Here is an 8,034-nt window from a genome sequence, read left to right on the forward strand (position 1 = left end):
ACTTCAACCACCATTTTTGCAAGAATTTATTCCACCATAAATAATATTCTAAATATAGAAGTATATTATCTAACTAAGTTATTTAAGATGAATGGTACGAAAAATATATACTCAGGATAACTTCGTCCAAGGGAAAAAATATTTTATCAAAAAATTGAGATTTGAACATATACAAGAACAACTACTAAATAAAACTTATAAAAAAAATGAGAGTTCGAAGAAATAGAGTTCAAAGAAATATACCTTCTACCGACAAATGATGAAAGCCTAATCAGCTTCAAATTTCCACCGCAGTAAATTTCTTAAAATAATTTCTTTCAAGTTCGAATCATATACTTCTTCGTATATGGTAATGAAATTTTTGCTTCTTCTTCATTTGTTCTAGAATAATTGATTAAAATATAATTAAAAATATAAGCAAGTGGACTCACCTAGGTAATAGCAACATTATTGTGCCTTCTCGTAGAAGTTATTTGCTCTTCTTAAAAATTGTGCCAAAGTGATATAAAATTGATTAATCTTTTCATGAGGGTAAAGTAGACATTTTGATCTAAAAATTGGACATTTTTGCAAAGATTATAAAAAAAGTACAATTTTCAACTCCAACACTTATAATTGGACATTCTTTAAAATGCCTCCTAATATATTTATATCATCCCAAAAAACAGCCTCATTTCTCTTCCTCAAGCTGCAGCCATTTCTATTTCTATATTTAATTGATTTCAACAGCCGCAATGTTGGACTCTTCTAAGGTTGCCCTTCTTCTCTCTTCTTTTCTGCTTTGTCTCTAGATGCATGTGCGTATATATAATTAAATTCAGACGCCCCAATTTCCGTGTGTTTATATGCATATCTTCAGCAGTCAGCCGTCCTTCTTTCAGTGCTTCTGCGTGTATATACAGGCTTTGACCAATAGGTTTTCAATTTTCCAAGCTCAAACCCTAACCTAACTCAACTATACAATATTGTATTTCATATCTTGACTTTTAGACATGTTAAATTAAGTTCTTTTTTATTCATTGAAGTGACAATTACAACATAGATCCTAACACATCCAATGGTAAGAAGTCTCTATTTCATTTTTTTTTTCTCAAAATAAATGTCTTTTTCAACTTTCGGTCAAGACTATTTCTTGTAGAAAAATTTCATGATGAAACTACCTTAATTATAGTTTGAAACTAGTTTCTAAAAGAGTTCTCCTTCAAAAAACTTTTAGAGGACGCTATATTTATACAGTTTCCTCTAAAAGTTCTTTTATATAGAATTTTTTTTTAAATAAAATTATCAAATATGTCCAAAATATGCTTTTGATAGCACTTCAACAAAGAAAAATTACAAGCAAGAGAGGAAGATGAAGTCAAGACCTCTACCAATTGGAATTGTAATTGGTATTAAAGAATTGACAGCACTTCAACTAAGAAAAAGACATCAAAATTTATTTAGTCTTATCACTACCACGTATTTTATAAAAGTTGATGACATAATTTAAGCATGCATGCAAATGTTGGTAAACTTAGCTAATACAGCTTCTTTCTCTCTCTCCCACTCTCTCTCTCTATGCAGGGGTGGACCTAGCCGTTTTGGATTGTGGGGTCAAAAGTTTAATACATCTTATCTTTTGCTATGGTTGATCATTTCGTACACTATTAAGAAGCGAAAAACTAGGCCATGAATGCTTAGAAATGATATTAAGAATGCAATATTTCGTTTTTCATTTGGTATGTATTAAAGTGGGTTGAAAACGAGTTAAAACAACCATTTTTTGAAGAAGAAAAAAAAAAAAAAAAAAAAAAAAAAAAAACCAAAAATTTTTGAAGAGGCTGGGGATTCGTTGCTTTTGCTGCTGTAAATGCTGAGATTATATATCTATAATCTCAACTTGCATGCTTGATAATATCATGAATAAAAGGTTGCTATTAGGTTCGCAACCATATATGTACTGGAATAACTTGCCAATGTTGTTTGTGTTTGTTACTGCTTCAACTTTTGTATTGCTTGACAATAAAATGAATATGTTATATTTATCAATCTAAATAAGCTATCAGATTACAATATTTGTGTATCTCTTCTCGCGAGAGACCTCTCAACGTAAAAGTCAAAAGGCTCCTCTTCTTTAACACGATTGACTCTTTAAGATGAAACTTCAAGACTCTATAAACAATTACTTCTCTTCTGTTTACTAATTAACACGTTATGCGAAGTTCTCCCCCGAGAAGAACCCTATTGTTCAACCTCCGCATTCATGTCCACCAAATGCTCAGGTTTTACCCTCAAACGCCTCATCAGGTGATGTACCATCGAGCAACCAACTCAGGAAAGAAAAAAACAATTTCGTAATCTCTGAATCACTGCCAATTCTATATCTCATTAGCCTATCATTTTACATCTTCGACTCCACCAACTCTAGCAGTCCATTATTTGGTTTTCTTGAATTCTCAGAGACTCATTAAATGGAGGCAGGAGTGATACAGGACGAAAACGTGAGTGACAATAATATATTCTTGTTCATAACATACGAACGGGGTGAGAATTATTGGAGTCCACCAAATAACAAAAAAAGAAAAGAAAAGAAAAGAAATACTATTAATTAAGAAAACAAATGTGTAATTTACAAACTACTAAAATGACAAAAATACTTTAAAATAGCTAAAAACAGAAAAACGCTAAAAACGAAACCCTAAATGACAAAATTTGTACCAAAACGTTCGACAATGTTGGCCAAAGGCCAATTAACATCCGACAATCGAAAAATGTTTTTGGATTGTACTCGCTCGAGAAATTTTGACAATCAAGCTGAAAATTACCTTGGTTTTTGTAGATCCTTCTTATTCCTTCTCTTTTTAAATTGGTTTAGGATTTTTTGCTCTAGCTAGTCCTCAAGGAGAGATGCATTGTGTAATAATCTTTTGACTCTTTCTATTATAACCTGCTTTATAGTAATTAAAATCAAAATTATCTAGTTAGTCAAGAAAAATTTGGTTCAAGTGGTTTCACGAGGACTATTATAAGCCAGTAGAATTTGTTAAGGGCCAATTTATATAAAACAAAGAGGCTAAAGTAGTTTTTTTTTTTTTTTTTTTTTTTTTTTTTTTTTTTTTTTTTTTTTTTTTTTTTTTTTTTTGTATATTATGCACTTATTTGATTGAGATTTTTCGAGAATATATTTTGTAAAATTAATTTTTTTGGATCCGAAAAGGGTTGGAGGAAGGTAGAAATAAAATATCATCTTCAAAGGAAAAAAAAAAAAAAAACCATTATTAGAGTTATAATTTTTTCATGATATGAAAAATGGAATATTATTTTTTATGCTTTTTAAGTATTGGTTTGACAGATTAAAATACACGAGAAATTTTAAAATAAGTTTTAATACCTGTCCAAATATTCTAACATCACAAAAGGAAGCAAACTTAAAATTATCAACCGAAACACAGACAACCAAAATTATGAGCTTAAAAGCAAAAATAAAATAAAATAAAATAAAATAAATATTAACATATGATTTTAGGAGAGATTTTTTTGGTTGCTTGAGTAGTATACTTCTGACAGAATCTTATGAATTCAAGAAAAGAGATTTGCTACTCTTTATAACTAAATATTAAAATATCGACATGAAAATATAGAAAATGAAAAGTAAGAACCAGATTAAATGAAAAGTTGGAAGTTTCCTTTACTTATATCCATAATCGGTCCCGAGGCGAGGCTGATGAGGCCTGCGCCTTAGGCCCAAGACTGTAGGAAGCATATTTTTGCCCTAGATTTTTTTTCCCAAAACAATGCTAGGCTCATACGAATAGCCCACAACCCATTTACCCTTACCAACCCAACTTGTATGTCCAATAATCCACAATCCAAAATTCAATCCCACGGCTTGTGGCTGCTCGTCGGTCAAACCATCGAAGTCTAGTCTCCGTAACTCTAGTCACTTTGCCAAATGCAGTCCACCTCCGCCTGTCCACTCCATACGTCGTTGGCCTTCACCTCCAGCAACTTCTTATTCTTCTTTCTTATGCTTGTTTCTAAACTTTTCCCATTGATTTGATGAATTTTATCAATTGGGTTATCTTTATTATATGTATATGTGATTGTTAATTTGTAGAATTTAATAGATTTGATTTTTGGTTGATAAAATGGCTTTAGTTCCTATTAGTCTATTACGGTTAGTCGGTTACACGGTATTACCCTATAGTCCCTGTCCAAATTAACCATTTCAACTTTCACTTTTCAAGCCCTTAAAAGTATAGCAGAAGCCAGAGTCTAGCCAAAAATTGATTTGGATAACCTTCAGCTTTCACTTTTCAGGCCCTTTCAAGTTAATGAATTTGATAACTTAATTGAAGGAATTGATTTGAATAACTTCTTGCAAAGCGACAATGTGGCAATGCCCTAAATTTAATTTTACTTCCACACTGGCACACGTTCAAGATGTGTAAGTTAAATTATAATGACTATTTAGAAATAAAGAACACAATCAATTTTCTGACACATCACAAATATAAAAGGATCTTAAGTAGTGTGTAAATCTTTAGTCAATTATGCCGATTTCTTAATTTGCACTTCCACATTGGCACACGTTCTTTCACTCTATGATTAAAATCTTTAAGTTTATTTAAATTTTTATTCTAGGCTCATGATTTGAGACGGTGGAATTCCGAAAGGTGTAATTCCACAATTTTCGTCGAAAATCCACTTCTCAGGTAAGCAATGGCTTGCCCAACTTGTTATTGAAAAGATTGAAAATGTAAAGCCTTGTCGGCTTATATAATTGTAGCCTGGTTGGCTTATATGATTGTTGTTCTAATGTTAGTTTTAAGTTAGCAATAGGCCGCATAATATATTATTAAATTTTGTATTTACGTTGATTTCGTCAGGGACCCAATTTATAAACTTTGCCTTAGGTCCCGACAATCACAGGACCAACCCTGCTTATATCAATACTTCCCCCTATTTATTTATTTTTTAATTTTTATTTTTGCAGTAGGGGCTTCAGGAAAAGGTAAAGTATCAGAAAAATTGCAGAATTTAATTTTCAAGAATACGCTATTAAAATATCTGTTTCTTTTTCCCTTAATCTTGGATTGAATGTTCTAGAGTGGTTGGTTCAGCAAATATGTATATTCCGAACATTATCTTCAATTCATTTAGGTTCAAAACTGAAGAGCAAAGAGGGAGAAAACAGAGGAAGAGAAGAAGTTCAGAAGACGGGCTAAATACATTTTTGTTACCCAACTTGTTGAGATTTTAGTGTTCCTCACCCTACTTGGAAATTTCATCATGGTGCTATTTATAGGGCAAATATTTTGCCGTGCGAAAATTTGTGAATTATTGTTGTTTGAAGAAAAATAAAAAGCTCTATGACATTCTAGCTTTGAGTTAACTCTTTGCATACTTGAAAGCAATTCATTGACTATGGAAGATATCACACATTTCAAATGTCTGAAATTAGATAGCAGCTGAGTACTTTAAAAAATTTTAGCGCATATTTAGTATTGTACTGTTGAACTGTATACTAAATGATATTTTAATTCTTTTTTAATATTGTCGGGTGCTATTCAATTCTTTGTAGCAAACATGTCATAAGTGCATTTTTATTCTTAACTAGTCAAAGGTGAACGTGCAACAGGCGTTATTTTAAATGCTTTATGAGGGCTGTAAAAATAATATTTGAAGATGCGTGAATATAAAAAATAGTAAAAAAAAAAAAATTGTTTATGTAAAATGAATTTTTTATTCAATGAGAATCTCTTTATACACTATATTTTTTTGTGTGATTAAGAGTATCTAACTTAACCAAAACCTTTGTAATTGCCATATGACTTTGGGCATTTAATTGAGATTTGGTGTCCGCATGCATTCACAAGAATTTCATGAATTGTTTTATGTCAAAGTTGAAGATGATGAACCGAAAAAAAAATTAATTAATAATTGAATATTAAGATTAAGATTAATGAGGTTTATGGATAATGTAATTACAAAATAAATAGTCATCATACTAGACGTATTACCTTCTTGTCAATTAGAATGAACCTCAAAATAACAAAATTTTCAGTATAACCGAGAAGAAGGTATCAGCAACAACTGGTTTTATTACGGGAGAGCTCATGATTGTTGGAATAAGATTCGACTAAACCCTTTCGAACTACCGTCACTTTAATAAACTATTCATTTTCATACACCTGTAAGTTTCTTATAGTTTTTGATTCCATTATGCAGAGCAATTTGATGATTGAAATGAAGTAATACCACTTCATGAAAATAATTTAAATAGTTGAAAGATTAATTCATTTACATATAACACTCATGAGAACAATCAAATACATTCATGAACATGAACTTTAATTAATTTGAATTAATGAATATAGAAAAATAATAATTTATATATACATGATCTTGAAAAAGAATTTCGACAAAATGGTGTGTACGTGAACCTAGAGAATAAATTAATATCATAGATTAAATGAATAATCTTGAAAATAAATAAGTGTACATGAACTTGAATAATTTCCTAGATTAATTGAATAGCCCCCAAAACGTACAAAATATAATTAATTTGCACCCTTTTAATTTAAATATGAGAGAAATGGAAACCTTGAAAACAAATGTTAATTATTATACATGCACGTAAATAGTGAAGTACATAATTGAATGTTAAATATATATTGAAAAACGAAAAATAAAATATTATTTAAATAATTAAATTATAGTAGGGATAGAATCGTCTAAAAATGATTTTTACTTGATGTGACGTAAATAGTGAAATACATAATTGAATGTTAAATATATATTGAAAAATGAAAAGAAAAGTATTATTGAAATAATTAAATTGTAGTAGAGATAGAGACTAGAGTTGCTGAAAAAATAATTCTCACTTGATGTGATATTTAATATGAATAATTATGTTACCACCCCAAAATTTAATTATTACACCATGCACATTCTAATCACACCATAATTAAAATATATTTTCAATAAATACACTACAATAAATTTATAATTATACTCTTAATACAATAAAAATCAAAAATAAAATTCAATATTGTGATGTGCTCATTCTCCCAATATATTTCATCTATTTTATTTTTTCGTAGAATACGTTTTTCTCTTTCAGCCTTTCATCTCCATCCGTGTTGACACATTGCAAGTTTTTCATTATTCACCCCAATAATTTAATTGCAATATTATGGCTCAAGAATAGTGCCCATTTACCCCCAATAATTAGTTTCCATAATTTTTCTCCCAAGAGTTCTCTGAATTTTTATTTCATTGACTTCAAATGTAGCAAGTTTGGAATGGAATGGAGTAAATATTATCAACACATATAGAGATCCCAAATTTCTATCCAATTTTCTCTGAATAAGTGTAAACAAACCCAAGAATTCGTCTTTACTAATTTTAATGACATGTTGCCATGTTGGTGTTTTTCAACTTTCTTTTCATCTGCTTGAAATTATTATTATTATTATTATTATTATTATTATTATTATTATTATTATTATTATTATTATTATTATTATTTGCTTGTGGATGAATCTTCAGTAATTTACTTCCAGCAAATACATTATGGTGGTAGCAGTGCCTCTGCGTTGAAAGCATAGGCGGCATAAGATAGAGGGGATTCTTAATTTATCCTAATTAATTCTCAGTTCATGAAGCTATTAGACTAAGGGAAAAAAATCATGGAATAGGACCATATAGTATATATAAATTTATTGTGGGGAAAAGAAAATTATCTTTGCCGCTGTGGAAGAAAGCAAAAGTCGCCATCGATGGAAAAGCTATGCTCAATTAGATGTTGAAAAAAATTAAGATTTGTTGTAAATGGAAAGTCTATTAAAGTTTATTGGTGAATAACATTTGTACCCCTGTAGCCCTAGAAATTATTATCATTGTATCTCTGATTCTTACCTATAAATTTTGGGCTTTGGTTTTCAATAATACATAAAAAGTTTATTGAGTTTTCTCTATTCTCTTTTCCTCTCATTTTATAACAAGATTTTTATTTGTGATGGAGCGATAATTTATCTTTGGCTAATTATA

This window comes from Olea europaea, chromosome 17 (assembly GCF_002742605.1).
Source record: "Olea europaea var. sylvestris chromosome 17, O_europaea_v1, whole genome shotgun sequence".
Lineage (NCBI taxonomy): Eukaryota > Viridiplantae > Streptophyta > Magnoliopsida > Lamiales > Oleaceae > Olea > Olea europaea.